The 20,170-nt window shown below is 38.9% G+C and overlaps 1 long non-coding RNA gene across 1 annotated transcript; it reads left to right on the top strand.

Moving 5' to 3' along the window:
* The first annotated feature begins 265 nt into the window (after nt 1-265).
* Nucleotides 266-18,652, top strand: LOC118665675. The gene is made up of 3 exons (XR_004970732.1): nt 266-391; nt 17,490-17,561; nt 18,341-18,652. It is a non-coding gene; the product is annotated as an uncharacterized LOC118665675 (long non-coding RNA).
* The last annotated feature ends 1,518 nt before the right edge of the window (nt 18,653-20,170 follow it).

The raw sequence follows: 20,170 nt of genomic DNA, 5'->3' as shown, positions 1-20,170 counted from the left end.
TCTTTCTTTTGTTGCCCGTGTGTAAATTTGCTCTCTGTGTTGAATCCTCTGTCTTGTAAAGTAGAATCTGCTTTTTCTATATGATAAAAACACTCAGTGCTCTTTTCTCAACCTCCCTGACATCTGGGAACTGGGGACTGGGTGCAGCCACGCAGATGCATCCTCTCTAGACTTTGATTCAGGAGCTGGTGACTCAAAGCAGCAGGAATGACGCAGAATCCATTCTGGCCAGGGGATGGTGGCGATGGCAGCTGCGTCCGGTTTCCAGTGGCAGCAGAGACAGCTGTACCATGGCAGTGTGCAGTGTCCAGCATCTGAGTACAAGCCATGGGGTCAGTGCTTGGCAGCTGCGGTGGTAACTTCACAGGACCAGCTCTGCGGAATGTTTTGGGTACAGTTCTTGCCCAGTGTTTTGTCTCTCCACCTTTGCTTCTTTAATTAGCTTAAAAATTGACTTAATTTACTGACAACAAATTCTAACAGTAAATAACTCTTATATAAGTGGCTTACTGTTTAAAATACGTGTCAGGCAAATTTCAAAGTGCTTTATGTGTATTAACTCATTTAATTATTACAACAATCCTATAATGTACATTATGGTATCATCCCCATTTTATGGATATTAAAACTGAATTACAGAGATGTTAAGTTACTTGATCAGTCAAATGACTGTAAATGGCGGCTTTGAAATTCAAGCCTAGTCAGTTTGATGTAGTTCTTAAGAGCCCTGACTTACACACATATTTTTATAACCTATTTTTTTCATATACCAAAATTTCATGAACATTTCCATGTTGTTACATATTTATCTAAATATTTAATGTAGCTGTATAAGATGGTTCATTATTTATTTAATCAACTTGATATTTTTGGACTTTAAGGATATCCTGGTGGCTAAACTTTTTTTTTTTTTTTTTTTTTTTTTTTTTAGTATGTATGACTATTTCCTTGGAATTAATTCCTAGAAGAAGAATGCTTGGTCATAGGGTATTCAGATTGCCTTCCAGAAAAGTCTTTCCAGTTTATATATAAGAGCAGTCAGTTTCCCTGAGTCCTTATTAATATTGAATGTTATCATTAAATATTTTTTCTTTGGGGTACTGAAAAGAATGTAGAGTTTTCTTTTGAACCTAAAATGTTTCAAACATTAAAAAATACATTTATTTGCCATTTGTCAGAAATTACTTTGTGAATTGACTTCTCTATCACCCATGGGATAAAGTTGAAACTTAGAAGGCACTGCAAGGCTCTTCCTACTCACCCCAACTATTTATCTAACTAATTCACCTATAAGTCCTAAACATTAATTCTACACACCATGGGAATTATTTTGTATTAGATTGAATCATATGAATGTACTGTTTTTGTAGGCCAAAAAATGGTTGACTATTGGCAATTTCATATGGTCACCTTCTCCCGGCCCCTTCCCCCACATATCCCCACGCATATCCAAACAACTCTGGTCTTTTCTTTCCTTCTTGTTCATTAGGCATGTCTGTGCTCAGGATTTTGCCTTTTGTAAGTAGGCTTCTCTAACCAGGGAGCTGGTTCAATGTCCAGATCCAAAGATCTAGAAGATCTGTTTGAGATTTTCAAATAGAGGGTGAGATGTTATAATAAAAAAAGAGTGATAGCCCTGACCAGTTTGGCTCAGTGGATAGAGCATCAGCCTGCAGACTGAAGGGTCCCGGGTTTGATTCTGGTCAAGGGCATGTACCTTGGTTGCGGGCACATCCCCAGTCTGGGGGTGTGCAGGAGGCAGCTGACCGATGTTTCTCTCTCATCGATGTTTCTAGCTCTCTATCCCTCTCTCTTCCTCTCTGTAAAAAATCAATAAAATATATGTTTTTTAAAAAAGAGTGATAATAACAACTATTGGCAAGAATGTGGAGAAATTGGAATCTATATTCCATTCCTACACTGCTGGTGGGAATGGAAAATGGTATAACCACTTTGGAAAAACAGTTTGGCAGTTCTTCAAATAGTTAAACATAGAATTACCATATAATTCAGCAATTTCACTTCTAAGTATATACTCAAGAGAAGTACAAACATATGGCCACACAAGAGCTTATACAAGAATATTTATTGAAACATTATTCATAATAGCCCAAGAGTGGAAATAATTTAAATGTCCATTAGCTGATAAATAAATAAATAAAATCTGTCATGTCCATAAAAGGGAGTATTATTTAGCAATGAAAAGGAATGAAGTACTGATACATGCTACAACATGGATGAACATTGAAAACATGCTAAATGAAAGAAACTAGTTTAAAAAAAACTTATTGTATGAGTCTATTTCTATGAAATGTTCAGATAGGCAAATCTATAAAGACAGAAAGTAGATTAGTGGTTTCCTCGAGTGACGGCTAAGGGGAGTACAGTTTCTTTTTGAGGTAATAAAGTTGTTCTAAAATTGATTGTGGTGAGGAATGTACAAGTCTAAATATTTTATAAGTCATTGAATTATACACTTTAACTGGGTGAATTGTACAGCATGTGAATTATATGTGAACAAAGCTGTGAAAAAGAAAAAAGGTATGTGGTGTTTGTTTGTTTGTTTGCTTTTGTGTGTGTGTGTGTGTATTTTTCCATTTCATTTTATCTCCTAGCTCTGGCTAGCTGAACATTCCCATGCCTAATTTCAGACTTGCTTTGCCCTTTAATTCTGCTTGAAGTCCAGCCAATAGCTACTGTAGCAGGGTGGAAATTTAACTCACACTGCAACTCAGACATGAAAAGAAAATATAAGTTCTTATTTAGTCTGTAGCCAGTCTGACTTTCCTTCTGAAGTCCCAACTGATGGATAGTGGGAAAAATGAATGGTATGTGTAGTCCCCAGTATCTGGGAGGCCACTGCGGTGGAAGGAATGGCTAGGACTAATTCACATGCAGGTAACACACACTATTCTTTTTTTAAAACATTTAATTCATCAATTTAATTAAATTTATTGGTGTAACATTGGTTAATAGGATCATATAGGATTCAAGTGTACATTTTTATGATACAAAATCTGTGTTATTGCACTGTGTGCCCACCACCCAAAGTCAAACCATCTTCTATCACCATCTATTAGGGCCTCTCCATGCCTATCCCTACCCCTTCCCTCTGGTAACCACCACACTGCCGTCTGGGTCCACGAGTTTCAGTTTTATATCCCACACATGAGAACAGACACTATCTTGCTGCAACTAGATCTACTTAAATGACCAATGGGTAGGACAGTGTGTGCTCCATATGCATGATTCTGAATTCTTGTTTTGATTCTTGATTTTGTGCCTTGCTTTGGACTCTGTTCCGTGTCACTCAAGACTTGTTTTGAACTGTATGTGTGTGCTCCTTAACTCACGATGGTTCTCTTGACTCTTGACTACTGGTTCTGTCTTGAAAACTGGCTCCCAGGCAATGCATATGTCTCTGGCTTTGCTGTCTTCTGGTAGCTGGTCATAAAGTTTCATTGTTTCAGTCTCCTAGTCATGGCTTCTTATCCCATCTCTATGATGAGTAAAAGATTATCTTGTGGTTTCCTGAAGCATTTGAGCTTAATAGAACACATTCACTTATTCCTTTCTTCCAAACTATATTTAAAAGTACTCCAAAATGTTTTAAATAAAATTTGACATGTTTTTATAATTTTGTAAAAATGATGATGCCATCTATTTTAATTTTAAAGCTGTACTTTTTTGTTTGTTTGGAAAAAGGACTTCCTGACTATTGGTGCTTTCAATGGAAGAAATACAAAATAGTATTACATTAATTGGCTCCGAAGAGAGATAAACTGTGATGTACATTCATTTTTCAAATTGTTTTATCTTGGCTAAACTAAGTTAATGATCTGACAGTTCAGAAAGGAATTTAGAATGTTTACTGGTTGTTTTGAATGATTTGTATTCTGAGGGATTGTGATTTCTATAAATAACCAAAAATATTTCAAAATTGGTATTCACTGAGGATGGAATTGATATAGTGTCCTACAGTCTGAGTGGCAATGCTTGGGAGGTTATTTTTATTACCTGTAATACATTATTTTGGTAAAAGTATTAAGAATATTTAACATTATATGAATATGTATTGAGTTTATGAAGAGACAAACCTGATTAAAATATTTAACTACTAAATAAAAGGATTTTAAACATATTTTATAGGGTTTTATATTCAATAGAAGTTATCTTTGTGTCTATTATATACATACATACATACAAATTAAAAATTTAGGGGATATATATGTAAATAAATAAAGATAAATATGTATATCTAAGTAAATACATGCTTATATTCTTAGGTATGTTGTCCCAAGATTCAGCTGGATATAATTTTCACATTATCACCATAATCAATATCATATCTATTAAGTCACCAGGAAGTAAAAAATTGATAATGACAAAAACAAGTATACTCTTTTGGATATTTGTTACTTATTCTGATATTTGAATATATTAAAAGGTTTTTAAAAAATGCCTGAGCAAATTGTAACAACTCTAAAGCCACTGTAGAAGAAACGTTTATAAAACATGAGGTGAAATTACGTAGATTGCTAGACCTGAATAAATGCAATGATGATAGACAAAGAACAGTCCAAAAAGAGAAGGAAGACTGGAAATAAGAAGAGTGAAACATTAAAGGACTGATCTAATTTAAATCTTGGGTGAATCAGTGACAAACAGCGTAGAAAATATAACAGGAAATATGTGTTTGCGCATTTAAAGCACTGCACTGCAATGAATTTATGTATTATTCCCACACCACTCATATTTCTCACTCCATTTGTATTGGCTGGGATACTGATTAGACTGTTGTATTAAGTAAGTCCAATATACAATGACTTAAATAAGTAAAATCCAGTATCTGTAAGGTGACTTGATAGTGTCTGGGTCTGAGGCTCCTTCTGTTTTTAGGCTTTGCCATTCTTGAAGGTATAGTCTTTATCATTCACACTGCTGAAGATGGCTCACCACCATACCAACAGGAAATAGGGAAGCAGAAGGCCTTATGAAGCCTGACATGCTTATTGGAGAGGTAAATGAAAGAGAAAGAAATTTGACTATGTGTCCAATATGGTTTAAGAATAGTTAGGTTTGGGAATTTAAACTGTCCTTTAGGTAATGCTATGTTTTCCTAGGAAAAACTGGTCAATCTCTGAGATGCCCTGACCCAACCTGTTTCTCTCCTTAAGAAGATGCCCTAATATAAATGGGAGAGGGATGCGGCTAATATATTTGAATATCAGAATAAGTAACAAATATCCATTGAGGAGGGATGAGGTGGGGAGATTTGAAGCAGGGGTCAGTCTTAGAGATGATCTCTTTCTAGGGCACTGCATGAAGATCAAGGACAAGGAACTCCTTTGCCTTTGGGATTACTTACATTTATTGCAAACTGTGGTTCTCACTGAGACAGCAGCATCAGCATCACCTGGGAACTTGTGAGAAATGCAAATTCTTGAGGACTACTCCAGACCTACTGAGTCAGAAACGGGGTGGAGCCCAGCAACCGTATTTTAACAAGCATTCCAGGTCACTTGAGGCACATTACAGTTTGAGAACCACAGATTTAATGAAATTCACTGACTTCTTTTCTCTTGGTCTCTCTCTCTCTACCTCTATCTCTACCTCTATCTCTATCTCTACCTCTATCTCTACCTCTATCTCTACCTCTATCTCTATCTCTACCTCTTTCTCTATCTCTATCTCTATCTCTATCTCTATCTCTATCTCTATCTCTACCTCTACCTCTACCTCTATCTCTATCTCTATCTCTATCTCTATCTCTATCTCTATCTCTATCTCTATCTCTATCTCTATCTCTATCTCTATCTTTATCTCTACCTCTATCTCCTTTACACACACACACATTTCCACAACCCTCTGGGATTAAAAGAAGTAAGCTTTTCTTTTACTTTTCCTAATGTAATATCCTATTTCCATAAAAGCATCAACTTTCACATCAACATCATATAACAACTGAGCAAATCTGAATAGAGTAAGGACTGTAATAATAGTATATCACTATTAGTTCATTATTTTAACAAATGTACCCTACTAATGTAAGACATTCATTATAGGAAAACCCTGGTGCAGAATATCTAACTCTCTATACTAGCTTTTGTGGTTATTCTGTAAATCTAAAGCTGTCCTGAAATAAAAAAGTGTATTTTAACAGAATCTATTTATATAGTACATATACCATTGGTTTTAAAGTCAGAGAGATTGGCTTATAAGAAAAAGAAGAAAAAAAGAAAATAAATCACATAACAAACAAGCAAAACTGTGTGATTGGACCCTTTGGGGCTGCTTAGAAAGTGGGGAGGGAATTTGGAAGATAGCCTGGATTGCTGCAAGATCCTATTGTGAATGCCAGGAGCCAAGTATTACTTTTGCCTTTGTAGTCCTTCTTGAAGATGTACTAGTTTCCTCCCCCTCCCGCCCAGAACTAACCAGGCCATGGGTCCTGTTCTCACAGCAGTAATAGAAGAGCACATTATTTTTCAAAGTATTATTGTGTTACCCAGTTACACATATTTGATTTTGCTGGCAGTCTACACTTAACTTTGATGAAAATGATGCAGAGGACTGGCTGCCGGCTCCTACATGCTCCACAGAAAGAAATAGTCACTGGGTAACAGAAACAGAAATAGCCACTCATGGAGAATGTCTAATTCTAGCTGTTTCTGTCCCAGCATCCTCAGTGAAGCGCACAGTTTCCCCTGATTGTAAAATAGAGACAATGTTCTGAATGCAGCATTACATGAAAAGGCATTTATTTTTATTCCTTCCTCTGTCTTGGAAAAAGTAATTTGTCTTCCTTTTCAATGTACTAGTAAGTTAGAATTTATACTGCCTGAATAGAAAAGATCTCATCAGTTTTCATTCATTTAGCAATAGTATGTTTCCTTAGGAGAGAGTTGGTTAGTAAACAAACAAAATGTGTGGGATGTTAAAGTTTTATAATTACTTAAAAGAAATAACTCTAAAATGCTACATTAATATGTTTATAAATTGGAAGTTGTCATTTTGTGAATGGGGAGTTTATATAGAAAGAGACATGATTTTTGCCTCCACCTAATCCATTTTCCACATCTGACCTTTTGAATAATCATTTTAAAAATGTGAATTACATCACTCCCCTCTTGTTGGGCTTCTTATTGAATTTATTTTTAAAAGTATATTTTTACTGATTTCAGAGAGGAAGGGAGAAGGAGAGATAGAAACATCAATGATGAGAGAGAATCATTGGCTGGCTGCCTCTTGCCCCAGCAACTTGGCCGCAACTCGGCCTTATGCCCTGACCGGGAATCGAACCATGACCTCCTGGTTCATAGTGTTGCTCAACCACTGAGCCTCGCCAGCTGGGCTTTCCATTGTATTTAGAGTAACCTTCAATCTTCAAGGCTCTGCAAGCTGTGCCCTTGCAATCTTCTCAGTGTCATCTCGAGGCTTTTCCTGGTTGCTCATATTGGCTTTCTTTCCATTTCTTGAAGGAATCAAATTATTTTTTATTACAGAGCTTTGGGACATGCCTTTTGCCAGGAATGTCCTTTCTCTAACCCCTCAGAAGGGTAATTTTCACTTATTCTTAATTTCTCAGTGAAATGTCTCTTCCTCAGAAAAGTCTACTGTGATTTTAGGAGTATGTCTTTTCCTTCATGTTGTCACAATTTGTGTTATGTATTAACTTGGTGTTTATAATTTATTTTCTAAATTAGATTATAAACCTGTAACATCGGAGATCATATCTATTTTGTTTACTTCCCTATAATCAGTGCCTACCATAGTGCTTGGCACGTAGTAGGCATTTAATAAATATTTGATGATTGGATTACCAGATATCTTTTAAACAAAATGGACACTGTGGTTTGAAATATAAGTGATTAAGGATAACTTATAATTTTAACATTACAATATGTTGAATTGGATTGTCCACAAATGGGTTGAATTCCAAAATTTGCAAACTGGTTCTTTGATACTCAGATTACATTTTTCTAAAGAAAAACTGCCCTTGTTGGCCCAGGCCTGTGCCTGCTGAAAATAAAATTAGAGATCTGCAAGCTCACTATTAGCATCCTTAGACATCAATTTCTAACTCAGAATTCCTAGTTTTCAGCATCCACATAATTTTCTAAAATCGTGTGTGTGTGTGTGTGTGTGTGTGTGTGAATTTAAGATCGAAATGAATGTATTAAAAAGATGATTTTTAGTTTTCTTCTCTCCCAATGTCTCTTTCATGATCTGAGTGTCTGCATGAAGAGAAGCATTGCTGTAAAGTGGTGCTCAGCACAGGGGGTTGCCTAAGTAGCTGGGAAAAGGGCAGCTTCCAATAATAGTTTGGAACAAGATCTGTCAGCACATCCGCGGTAGCTTCCAGCGTAGACATGTGTTTGTGTGTATGTGGACCGAGGGTGGGGACAGGGAGATTCTGCTTGGAGGAGGGGATGACCCTGGAACCATCCCTTGTCCACTGGAGTGTTCCCTGCTGTTTAGTCACAGTGGCAGCTGCACATCCCTGACTGCTGTTGGAATGCTAGCTCTTAAAGGCCTCAGCGATGGCACTGAAGTGGCCACCCACAGTTGCAGATGTATTTCTTAAAGGGTCCAATGCTAGTAGGGCATCATAAGAACAATTATTCATTGCAGCTCTCTCTTTTTGAGGTCAGTTCAAATAAAATTCAATTTTGCTTTCAAGTCCCTGCCAGAGCTAGAGAAGCATATTAAGTAGCTAAAAATTTCCCATCCAGAATAGGAATTTCCGCTACAACAGCCTGACAGGTGTTCCTCGGCCTTTGTTTGAACACTCACCTCCTTAAAAGCCAGCCCAGTTCAAATTTGGACAGGTCTCATTGTTACATATTTCACTTCCTTATGCTGTAATGAAATCTGCTTCCCTAGACGTTCACCCCGTTTGTCTTTGTTCTGCCCTCTGGAGTTATGCAGAATATGTCTAATCCTTCAACATGATAGTTCTTCAGACATTTGAAGACAACTGTCAGGTCTTCTCGCCTAAAGTTTCTCATTCCCAGGTAAAATAGCCTCAGCTCTTTCAATTGTACCTTTTATAAATAGTATAATAATGTGGAAAATGTATGAGCAATAACCCTAGGCAGAGCTGGGTCCTATTAATTTGTTTATTCAATGATTTAATCTTTTTGCATATATTTCCACTAACAAGTAGAATAAATATGATGAATCCTGCAAAGGAGATGGTTCAATGAGTATAGACACGAGAGAGGGATTTGATGAAGGCGGAAGTCAGTTAAGACTCTCTGAGGAAGTCAAGGTTAAACTGAGCTGATGGGTGGATAGAGGAGAGGAAGTACTTTCCAGGCAGAAGGAGCAATATATACAAAGGCCCTAAGGTGGGAGGGGTATGTGATGGAGGCATCACTTATCTTCTTGAACTTTTATTTCTGTATACATGCAAAGAGGGATTATAATAACTTTTCCCTCATTGAAAGATCTGTTCTGAGGATCTATGTCTATGAGATGGATATGGATGTATTTTCTTTTTTTGATATGAATGTACTTTCAAGAGCAAAAATCCTACGTTATTATTCCAAATAGAATGACCTATTAACCCTGCGAGGCTGGTTCCCTCACTGTTCCAGAAACGGGCGTTCCGCTTCTGTCCTTTCTCTTCTGCTCGTCCCTCTAGACAGGTCGCGCCTTTTCTCCCTGTTCATCCAATCCCTGCAACCTTTACTGCCCGTTTCCAGTCTTGATTCCTCTGGGGAGCTTCCCTGGGCACTCAGGCTGAGATCCATTTCTGTAGTGTGATGGGTAGACACAGGGTTTTACAGTCCCGGTTTTAAGTCCAGGTTTGAATACGGACTAGCTGGTGGCTTTAGACAAATTATTTAATTTCTCTGACATTCCATTTCCTTATTTGTGCAAAAGGGGTGATAACAGTAACTATTAGAGTAGTTGTGAGGATAAAGTGAGATAAATATGTGTATGAAACAGTACCCTTTCTTATTCCTTTTGGGTCCTGTACCTCCTCTGTGCCCACACCAAGTAGCTCAGTAATTCTTTCTAAGACCGACCCTAAGACTAAGGAATGGGAGGGAGCCATGTATTTGAGTCTGTGGCACCCTGGCTAATGCTACTGCACAGCGGGCGGAAGTGCCCCACCGTGAGCCCGCATGCCCACAGGGCCTCTGAGCCACTCACCAGCAGACACAGTTACCTCACGACTCCCCAGGCTGGCTCCCGCTCAGCGCCACCATCACCATGCATGACCAACCCAGCCCAGCGAAACCGTGGAAGGGAAGTTATATTTATGTTTTAAATGGCAAGTAAATTATTTTTTCAGAATGTCATGTCCAAGGCTCTTCTAGATTAATGATTTGTTTGCAGAGTCCTATTTCATAAATATATCTTGACAATTCGTGTAACAGACAAACAATTTAATTCCTAAATAAATATGTTCTTGAAGTACTTGCATTCAAATGAGGTTAACTAGGTGAAATTCCAGTATTATCTTTTAGAACATTGCAACCTATATGTTAAGACTGCGGGCAAGGTTGTAGTGGCAGGATATTGAATTTACATCTCGAAAAAGGGATGGAAATGTGCTAAATTGATTAAGACCATTGACTTAAGATTCCTTATGTTTACAGACTGCAGACAAGAGTGGTTCAATATTGCAAGCGGTTTTCTTCTTTGTAGAATTAAAAGAATCTGCAAAACAGAAACTAAATCAATGTTGCATTTGCAATTTAAAATATAATCCCTTTTGAGCACCACTCTGCATTTATTTCATACCCCAGATGCTTCTCATGCTCTGCTAGGTCAGGGCCATAAAAGATATATTAATACATGTCTAGTTTTGCAATCCATACCAATTTAAACTATCCTTTAACAGGCAAAGTAAAAGATTAGCTTTTAGGACTGGGATTAACAAGTGAAAATAGGCCATCCTGTGATATCCTCAGGGACACAGCAGAATGTAGGTTTAAGGCTCAGAGAAAATCTATTTTGAGACAAATACTTCATTATGGGCAGGTGTGCGTCCCACTAATGATGGTATCTTTATTTTCAGTTCCCGAAACATCATCTCTCCATTGCGATAAGACACTTCTTTCCCCGAACAACCTCGCTTCTATCTACTGAGTTTTTCGGCCCTTCCCTTTGTTTTTCAAATGAAGCCTTCAGTCACATTTACCTTGATTACTGCTTTGATGGATATTAAAATCGAGGTCAATGTGTTGATTTTTCTATTGCAACCATTGTGAATATAAGTATTCAAGTAGTACACAAAATCTTACTGAAGCGCTTAATTCAGAAGCTGGGAATGTGTGTCCAAAAACACCATGATTCGGGAGAATTCAAAATTGGCCATTTGGCTTTCTTATAAAATTGATCACAATGAAAAGGTACATTTTATCCTATTCGTTAGCTTTTCCCTGATTTCTTTAATTCACTTTTGTTCCCTTTATTCTTTAAAAATATTTTTTTATTGATTAAGGTATTACATATGTGTCCTTATCCCCACGTTACCCCCTACCCCTCCCCTCATGCCCTCACCCCCCCCCCCCCCCCGTTGTCCGTGTCCATTGGTTAGGCCTATATGCTTGCATATAAGTCCTTTGGTTGATCTTTCCCCCTTACCCCCACCCTCCCCTACCTTCCCTCCAAGGCCCGACAGTCCAATCAATGCCTCTCCGTCTCTGGATCAGTCCTTGTTCATCAATTTATGTTGTTCATTATATTCCACAAATGAGTGAGATCATGTGGTATTTATCCACTCTCCAGTTCCATCCATGCTGTGGCAAATGGTAAGAGTTCCTTTTTCTTCTTCCTCTTCTTAAAGAATACCTTTCAGCATTTCATATAATGCTGGCTTGGTGGTGATGAACTCCTTTAGCTTTTTCTTATCTGTGAAGCTCTTTATGTGACCTTCTATTCTGAATGATAGCTTTGCTGGAAAAAGTAATCTTGGTTGTAGGTTCTTGCTATTCATCACTTTGAATATTTCTTGCCACTCTCTTCTGGCCTGCATGGTTTCTGTTGAGAAATCAGCTGACAGTCGTATGGGTACTCCCTTGTAGGTAACTGACTGTCTTTCTCTTGCTGCTTTTAAGATTCTCTCTTTGTCTTTTGCTCTTGGCATTTTAATTATGATGTGTCTTGGTGTGGTCCTCTTTGGGTTCCTTTTGTTTGGGGTTCTCTGTGCTTCCTGGACTTGTACGTCTATTTCTTTCACCAGGTAGGGGAAGTTTTCTGTCATTATTTCTTCAAATAGGTTTTCAATATCTTGCCCTCTCTCTTCTTCAGGTACCCCTATAATTCTGATGTTGGTACGCTTGAAGTTGTCCCAGAGGCTCCTTACACTATCTTCATATTTTTGGAATCTTTTTTCTTTTTTCTTTTTCGGTTGGGTATTTTTTGTTTCTTTGTATTTCAGTCTTTGACTTGATTCTTGGGATCCTCTTGTCTGCTGTTGGATCTCTGTATATTATTCTTCATTTCAGTCAGTGTATGCTTAATTTCTAGTTGGTCTTTTTTCATATCCTCCAGGGTCTCACTAAATTTATTGGCGGTTTCCATAAAATTCTTGAAAAACCTTATAAACGTGGCCTTGAACTCTATATCCAGTCATTTGCTTTCCTCCATTTCTGTCATTTGTGACCTGTTTCTTTGTCTCCGCATTTTTTATGCTTCCCTGTGTTGGTAGAGTGGTTTTGTGTGCTAGGTGTCCTGAAGGGCCCAGTGGCTCAGCCTCCCCAGTTACCTGAGGTGGACACTCTTGGTGCACCCCCTTGTGGGCTTTGTGCACAGTCTTGTTGTAGTTATGCCTTGATTGTTGTAGGATCACTGGGAGGAATTGACCTCCAGGCCAATTGGCTGTGAGAATCAGCTGTGTCTGCAGTGGGAGAACTTCTGTGCTGGAGACACCCTTCTGGGGTAAGACTTGCTTCAGTGGGGCTTTGGTGCTCACTGAGTCTGCACCCTGAGTGTGTCACTTATGGATCTGAGGAGTTGTAATCCGGATGGTTCCCCTCTGACAACTGGGTACACTGGCTCTTGGATCTAAGGAGATGCTAATTTAGCCTCTGCCTGAGGTTACCCAGCAGGAGCTACGAAGAGAACTGCAGATTCCCCTTCCTTTTTTGGAGTTTGGAGGTGCCCTGATGAGGCCCAGCTGTGAAGCAATGCAAGCTGCTGTGGGGCCTTGGGCCTTCTCTTGGAAGTTCTGGGTCTGTCTGGCCCAGCTGCAATTTGTTAGGTAATTTTCAGGTTGCAAAGGGCCAGGGCATTCATATGCAAAAGCCTCTGCCGCAGCCTGGGTGGGGCGGGGTCTCAGGGAATCAAAGGGCGGAGCAAGCAGCTATGGCTGGTCCTCAGCCCTGCCCTAAGGGACCACGCATCTCAGTGTCCCGATAATTACTGCAAGCACCTCTGAGGGAAAGCCGCCCTCAAGTTCCGAGTTCTGCCTGCTGCCAGACAGTCCAGTTTCTCCCCGTATGAGTCCTGGGTCCCCAGAGACTTCCCGGAACCGGAGTTCAGAGCAGTCGGGAGCTTGTGACTCCCTCCTGATTCAAAAAGACAGCAACGTCCTCAGGTGCTAGCCCCTTTCCGCGCGTGCGCACGAGCCTCCGTACCTCTGCACTTTACTTCCGCAGCTCCTCTGGGTCAGTGTGCTTTTCTCTTTCCTTCTAGTTGTAGAATTTCCCCTCAGCCAGCCTTCCTGTAGTTCTGGATGATGTCCGTTTTGTCTTTTCATTGTATTTTTGAAGTTGTTGCATCCCCTAAAACCATATTCTCTGGAAGGGAAGTACAAATCTCTAGAGGGTAGCTAGCTAGTTTTGTTACATACAGTGTTATCCTGCACTGATTTATAATTTCTTGGTCTCCTTGTATCCCCAGCTGGTTTTATACTATCGCTAAAATTCCACAAATATATACAGCAAAATGCAAGTTTAGCACTTAGTGTACGCTCAGTGAACAGTTGTTAATAACAATTAAATTAAAGTTATGTAGGTTTTTTTTAAGTTCTTAATTCCTAAATTAAACAAGAAAGAAACAAAAAATAACAAATCCCCAGTGGTTCTGACTGTCTTTTTTAAGAGCACATTTGCAATGTATTTTCATTTTACACACAGAAAATGAAACTTAGCTGGATTATTTTCAATTTCAGAGTAATAATATTTTCAGCTTCAGACACTGTTTTCAATTGGTGCATCTTGTTTCCCCTTTCCTCCTAAACCTTTTCCATTATAGAAAAATTGACACATACAAAAATAGAATATTATAATAACATCTCATGTACATATCACCTGGCTTCACTAATTACTGACTCATAACCAGTCTTGTTTCATCTATATGCCCCACTTCCCTGCCACACTAAATTTTTTAAACTAAACATAAATATATCATTTCAGGTGTAAACATTTCCATTTGCATTGCTAATATATAAGGCCTAAAAAACCCCCACAGTGCTATAGCCCATTTAAGTAATAGCAATAATCCCTTATTATCACTAAATAATCCAGTCAATATTCAAAGTTCCCCTATATTTTAAAAATCAATTGGTTTGTTCAAGTCAAGTCAAACAAAGTCTCTAGACAATACATTTTATTTATTTATTTAAAAAATATTTTTATTGATTTCAGAGAGGAAGGGAGAGGGAGAGAGAGACAGAGACACCAATGATGAGAGAGAATCATTGATCAGCTGCTTCCTGCACAACCCCCCTGGGACTCTTCAGTCCACAGGCTGATGCTCTATCCACTGAGCCAAACTAGCTAGGGCTAGACAATACATTTTATACATTCTCCTTAAATATTTAAAAAATCTTAATTTTCCCTCTCCCCCTTATCTTGGAATTTATTGAAGAAACCAAATCATTTGTCTTATAATTATACTCAGATTCTGGATTTGGCTGATTCCATCTCGTGGTTTGTTTGACAGGTTAGTGTACCTCTGTCCCCTAAAAACTAGAGTTAGGCTGACAGTCTTGATTAGATTTAATTTTTCATCATAAATGGATAAATGGGGTTATATGTTTCCATCAGAACACATATATATCTGGCTATCTCTCTCTCTCTCTCTCTCTCTCTCTCTCTCTCTCTCTCTCTCATCCTCACCCAAGAATATGCTTAATGCTTTTTAGAGAGAAGAAGAGAGAGAGAGAGAGAGAGAAGAAAAAACATTGATCGGTTGTCTTCCGTGTGCACCTCAACCGGGGATTGAATCTACAACCTAGGTATGTGCCCTGACCAGGAATCAAACTGCAACCTTTCGGTGTAGGGGACGAAGCTCCAACCAACTGAGCCACCTGGCCAGGGCTGGTTATCTCTCTTTTTTATATTAACTTTCATCAGTGAGTTTAAGAATTGTCACCCTGATCCAACTATTATAAAGTTCTCCCTCAGCTTTTCACCTGTGGTCTTAGCTGCCATTCATGATCATTACTTAGATCCATTATTTCATTACACACTTCTTATGTCTTTTTACAATAAGCCCTTTCTTTCTTTCTTTTTTTTTTAATTAGAAGAAATATTTTATTTTATTTATTTTTTTATTTTATTGCTTAAAGTATTACAAAGGGTATTACATATGTGTCCATTTTTTCCCCCCCGCCCTAGACAGTCCCCTAGCCTCCCCTATCCCCCAGTGTCTTATGTCCATTGGTTATGCTTATATGCATGCATACAAGTCCTTTGGTTGATCTCTTACCCCCCTACCTCCTGCCCCCCAACCCTCCCCGGCCTTCCCGCTGCAGTTTGAAAATCTGTTTGAGGCAGCTCTGCCTCTGTATCTATTATTGTTCAAAAGTTTATAATGGTCTCTATTATCCATGAATGAGTGAGATCATGTGGTATTTTTCCTTTATTGACTGGCTTATTTCACTTAGCATAATGCTCTCCAGTTCCATCCATGCTGTTGCAAATGGTAAGAGTTCCTTCCTTTTTAGAGCAGCATAGTATTCCATCGTGTAGATGTATCACAGTTTTCTAATCCATTCATCTACTGATGGGCACTTAGGCTGTTTCCAGATCTTAGCTATGGTGAATTGTGCTGCTATGAACATAGAGGTGCATATATCCTTTCTGATTGGTGTTTCTGGTAATAAGCCCTTTCAAAGTTTTATTTTTTAATCTTATATGTTATTAAATATATTTAAGACATTAAAAAATTCTCACAGTCATAATAATGGTAATTAACATCTGTTTGACATTTAACACTTTACATGTTTTTATACACACCATTTCCCAAATGTTATCTGATCCTCTCAAAACACCTTCGTGGTGAACTGGCTCTGTGGCCTTGGCTTCTGCTAGTATAGTGCAGTTGCGCACATGGTCTTTGGTGGGCCATATATATGCATCTCCTGAGGTGTAGTTGATCAGGGGCAACTTCTCAGCTCCCATTAGTATCTACAATCTACTCTCGTCTCCTCTGAGTCTCCCCTCCCTTCTCTATCTGGAGGACTGACTGACCATAGAGTTTTTCCAACAAGCCTATGAGATCAGGACAAATGCAGAATGAAGAAATAGACTCAACCTCAGTTAAAAAAAGAGGACGGAGTAAAGAACAGCAGATATATGGGATGACCCTGGCCCAGGAACTTAGTTCTTTCTCCCTACAGAGAAGACAAGAGGAAGGAAGAATTGAATTTGACTTGGTGCTTAGTCACAAGAGAAAAAGTTCCAACGTGGAAATGATTACCAAGAGTTGTCAAGTTTATGTTTTTCCAATCCGAGCTGGGAACTATGGTTTGTGTGCTATGTATGTAGAATTCAGTTATGCACAAAGTTACATTCATGCGCTCCTGACTTTTTTTTTATTAACTATATTTTATTGATTTTTTACAGAGAGGAAGGGAGACGGATAGAGAGTTAGAAACATTTATGAGAGAGAAACATCGATCAGCTGACTCCTGCACACCTTCCACTGGGGATGTGCCTGCAACCAAGGTACATGCCCTTGACCGGAATCGAGCCTGGGATCTTTCAGTCCGCAGGCCGACACTCTATCCACTGAGCCAAACCGGTTAGGGTACTTCTGACTTTTTTGACTAATAATATGCAGGAACATTTTCCTTAATGTTAAAGTTGCCTTGTAACTATAACACAGACACATAAGCAGCCAAACCCAGACTGTGGGAAAGCTGCAGGTGAAAAATCTGTTTTTCTCAAGAGGCAAGACTGAGTTAATTTTTCTTCTATCAGCAAAAAGGGGACTAAAGAACAAAGTTTCCATTAGAAAAGATAAAGGCACCTTCAGCACATCTGGGTTGTGATGATAAATTTTCAACCTACCAAATAACTCACACTTATGTTTATTTTTAAACATCTACCTTTATTATAGTATAAGATTCACGAGGGCACAGACCATCCCTTTTACATTCTTAGCACCTAACTCAGTGCTTTGCACGATTCTGAAGAAGAATTTATTAAATGAATATTACACCCACATATGAAAGCTCCTTCCATACAAAGTACTTGATAGAGAGAAAGTACTTCATGGTCTTTTCTCTTCCTTCCTAGAAGAATATGTATTTCTTTGGGCACTGCCTGTCTTGCTATTGAAAGCCACGTCTGTTTTGGATGGCTTTGAAGGTAAGTCTGCTTTAGTTGTGTTTATAGGAGTTACTTAAGAAACTGAAGACAATATTTGTCTTCTCTGACCTTATTTTGTATCCAAAGGGTATCATGGATACAGCAGTAGTCATAGCTGCAAGCTGAAAGATGCTAAATAGTCAGCAGAGGTTGCCCTACCACCAGCATAGTCCTGGTCCCTTACGGAATTCTAACATGTTCTCTCCTTTTCCCTCCCAGCCTGAGAGCTTATCTGTTCTCATGCTTCTCTCTCTCTCTCTCTCTCTCTCTCTCTCTCTCTCTCTCTCTCTCTTTACTTTCTTTTTTTAAAGTATATTTTTTATTGATTTCAGAGAGGAAGGGAGAAGGAGAGAGAGATAGAGACATCAATGATGAGAGAGACTCATTGATCAGCTACTTCCTGCACTCCCCCTACTGGGGATTGAGCCTGCAATGTGTCCTGAAGGGGAGTTAAACCGTGACCTCCTGGTTCACAGGTTGACGCTCAACCACAGAGCCACACCAGCCAGGCATATTGTATATGTAGCATGTTACCCTCTCAATTTTAAAGTATTAGAAGGAACACTGCACAGATATGCCCTTTATTTTTATTTTTTGAAATTTAAGGCAAATTTTTAGAATAGCAGGTTACCCATTTTGAAATGTCTGCCTTTTTTGAAACTTTGTTTGTTTCTGCCCCTTCCTCCTTGAACAGGGGAACTCCATACTTCAAAACTTACTGCCCTTAGTAAAGAACAGTTCTTAGAGAAAAGGAAAACCCCAAACCTTTGTATTTTTAGGTTCCCCGCTCTGGGGGCGTAGTGGCCTTTCATCCCCTGCGGCCTCAGGATCCCTGGATGGAGGCATCTGGGAACGTGTGTGAGGGGCAGGAACGACTAGGGCCCTGGAGAGCTGGGGCGTCTGCTGCTGCTGAAGACCCCTGACAGGGGATATGGAGGAGCCTCAAGGAAGTCGGCAGACGAGCCTTCCAGGCCTTCTGGTTTATGGACCTGTCTCTGTCCATTGCTTAAAAGTTGGGATTATTAAAACTAATAATTCCTAAAGAACGCAGTTTTGTAGTATGAATCTCTTAGTAAAACATGGCATGATATGAAAAAGAGTCTGCAGTGCATGTTTTGAGTCGTTGTTCTGCTTTTTTGTGTTAGCCATCTGGCTTCTGGCCAGGCACAGCCCATTTTCTAAGCCGGTTGCACTGAAAACTATTGTCACGCAGAAAAAATTCCCAAATGTTGGGTACTTTTGGAAGTTTGCAGCCTTGCAATTATATTTATTAGTTAAACATTACCCTCTTTATGTGTGCGCTTATGAAAATAACAGCATGATGCCAGCTGATCAGGTGCTTGATGGAATTCGGCATTGATGGACCTTGATCATATTATCCACACAGGAAATTGAATTTGGGTTTCCATAGACATACACTGCTGCTGCCTATATTTACCAAGTCTCATCATCATGTCCTCTCTTTAGAAGTCTCCATAGAGTTTGGTACATCACTAAAGAATGATAACAGTGCCTTCAAACTTTTGCACAGCACGTTATTATGAATCAAAGGAAAATGGCATTGCCCTGACCAGTTTGGTTCAGTGGATAGAGCATCGGCCTGCGGACTCAAGGGTCCCAGGTTCGATTCTGGTCAAGGGCATGTACCTTGATTGTGGGCACATCCCCAGTGGGGAGTGTGCAGGAGTCAGCTGATCGATGTTTCTCTCTCATCGATGTTTCTAACTCTCTATCCTCCCTTCCTCTCTGTAAAAAATCAATAAAACGTGTTAAAAAAAAAAAAGGAAAAAGGAAAATGGCATTGATCGTAGAGGCAGACAGTATTAGAATTATTTGGGCCCTTAGCTGGGTTTCCTTCCTGGATGATTCAGTCCCCTCCTTTGTGTGTCTACTCATCCATCTGTGAAAAGGGGATAATTACAACTGTTCTTCATTTGCCTCAGAGGGATGTTATAGAGATTCATTTAAAAAGTTCATAAAGCTTTTTGAGCATGGAAAAGTAAAATTATAAGAAAATATATTGTCATTGCAGTGGTCCTTGCAAATCTTAAGTAATTCCAGTTATCAATATATTGATGACTATGCATTATTTCATTTTATTAGCTCTTCATGCTCTGTGAGTTTTCCCCAACTTGTGTATGTCTAAGAGAAGGGAGTTTGGAGAATGGATAATCAACCACAAATGTAGGTTTTAAATCATCCATTTTCTTTTAACTCACTTGCATTCAGGCTTGAAGCTAAAGAAGATGAACTTCAGAAACAACATGCAGTAAGCAGCAATCCTGAGCTTCCCTGGGCAGACCCATTATTTGTTAGGCTTATGATCAAAAGTGATCACTGGAGTTAGAAAATATTTCTTCTGGTCAGACCTGCTTGTTTCTGCTTTTTTAAAAATAGTTCCTGTGTAAATCTTGACAAATCACCTGGACCTTTTTAATTGACAAGTTTTTCTGAAGATTGAAAAGAAAATCAAAGTTCAATTGACATGCCCCCTATAATGTCTACTGTCAGTTATGGAAGAAGCAAGGCTATCATGGATACATCAGAAACACTAATTTCATCCAAAATATCATTTTCCCTGTTGTTCAACCTTCATTTTCTTTCAAAGA

This window comes from Myotis myotis, unplaced genomic scaffold (assembly GCF_014108235.1).
Source record: "Myotis myotis isolate mMyoMyo1 unplaced genomic scaffold, mMyoMyo1.p scaffold_m19_p_11, whole genome shotgun sequence".
Classification (NCBI taxonomy): domain Eukaryota; kingdom Metazoa; phylum Chordata; class Mammalia; order Chiroptera; family Vespertilionidae; genus Myotis; species Myotis myotis.
Note: the sequence above shows the minus strand (reverse complement) of the source record. Positions and strands in the feature narration are given on the sequence as shown.